This window comes from Mus caroli, unplaced genomic scaffold, assembly GCF_900094665.2.
Source record: "Mus caroli unplaced genomic scaffold, CAROLI_EIJ_v1.1 scaffold_24219_1, whole genome shotgun sequence".
NCBI lineage: Eukaryota > Metazoa > Chordata > Mammalia > Rodentia > Muridae > Mus > Mus caroli.
Genome location: NW_018388791.1, coordinates 4,037 through 5,718, shown reverse-complemented (window position 1 = coordinate 5,718; position 1,682 = coordinate 4,037). Strand labels below are relative to the sequence as shown.

General features: G+C 40.1%; 1 pseudogene; it reads left to right on the top strand.

The window, feature by feature from the left end:
• The first annotated feature begins 328 nt into the window (after positions 1-328).
• Positions 329-1,475, top strand: LOC110287791 (annotated as a pseudogene).
• The last annotated feature ends 207 nt before the right edge of the window (positions 1,476-1,682 follow it).

Genomic DNA, 1,682 nt, shown 5'->3' with positions numbered 1-1,682 from the left:
GGCAAGCTAGTAAAGAACATCCCTCCATGGCCTCTGCATCAGCTCCTGCTCCCTGACCTGTTTGAGTTCCAGTCCTGACTTCCTTTGGTGATGAATAGCAGCATGGAAGTGTAAGCCTAATAAACCCTTTCCTCCCCAACTTGCTTCTTGGTCATGATGTTTGTGCAGGAATAGAAACCCTGACTAAGACAGATGTCAGAGCTTTTCTGTGAAAGATCCAACCCCCTCTATGACATGCTAAGAATCTTGTTACATCACAGATGCTGCTCAGACTCTCGCTCTCGCACAGGATCACACTGTAGATTTTCCAAGTCAAGACTGAAGCACGGTGCAACAGAATACTCCAATCCCAGAAAAAGAACTGAAGAAGACTCACACACTGCCTACCTCACGACATAAATGTGAGACTACAGAGCAGATGAAGACTTGATAGAACATTTATCTCAAGATTAGACATCTAGGCTTGACCTTGATTTTGAGGAGTGGGACATTGCTGGCCTGCCTTGGTGGTTTCTAGGGAATTTGAGAAACAACTATATTCCTCAAAAGGATTGGCTCAACTGATTTACAGACAAATCAGGATATAGGTACTGCCATTGTTTCAGACACTACGGATGATTTGTGTTTTTTAAATGAGACCTTGTCAGAATATTTAGGTGTTGGAATAAAAGTTGAAGCTGCTAATTCTGAGCAAACAAGTGAAGTAGGGAAAACAAGTAACAAAAAGATGGTGGAGGTGGGAAAAGATGATGATCTTGAGGACTCCAAGTTCTTGAGCGATGATACTGATATGGAACGTACCTCTGAGAATGAGTGGCAGTGTACGGAATGCAAGAAGTTTAATTCTCCAAGCAAGAGATACTGTTTTTGTTGCCTGGCCTTGAGAAAGGATTGTTATTCGGATTGTTCTGAATTAACTGATTCTCTATCTACATCTAATATTACTGCCATACCTGAAAAGGACAATGAAGGAATTGATGTTCCCGATTGTACGAGAATCATTTCAGCTCCTCTTGTTAGGCCTGAAGATGGATATTTAAAGGAGGAAAAGCCCAGGTTCGACCCTTGCAACTCAGTGGGATTTTTGGATTTGGCTCATAGTTCTAAAAGCCAAGAGATCATCTCAAGCACGAGAGAACAAACAGATATTTTTTCTGAGCAGAAAGCTGAAACAGAAAGTATGGAAGATTTCCACAATATCTTGAAGCCGTGTAGCTTATGTGAAAAAAGGCCTCGGGATGGAAACATTATTCATGGGAAGACTAGCCATCTGACGACATGTTTTTACTGTGCCAGGAGACTGAAGAAGTCCGGGGCTTCATGCCCTGCTTGTAAGAAAGAGATTCAGTTGGTTATTAAAGTTTTTATAGCATAGTTAAGTCAGTCACAGAGAAATGCTAAGAGGACCACGTCATTTATCAAAAAATCAGTATTCTTAGAGGCAGGGGCAGAAGATCACAAATTTTGATGCTGGTCTGGGCCATATAATGAGATCTTAGTATTAAAAGGATCACTATTGAGCATCTTTTATAAATGTGACCCATTGCATGTGTTTATTTGAATAAACATACATGGAATTTTAGCTAAGTTTTGAGGGTTTCATTAATGAGAAGATACTTTGTTCTTGAATAATATCAATACAAACACAGCAATGCATCCTTTTATTCACTTCCAAATTATTA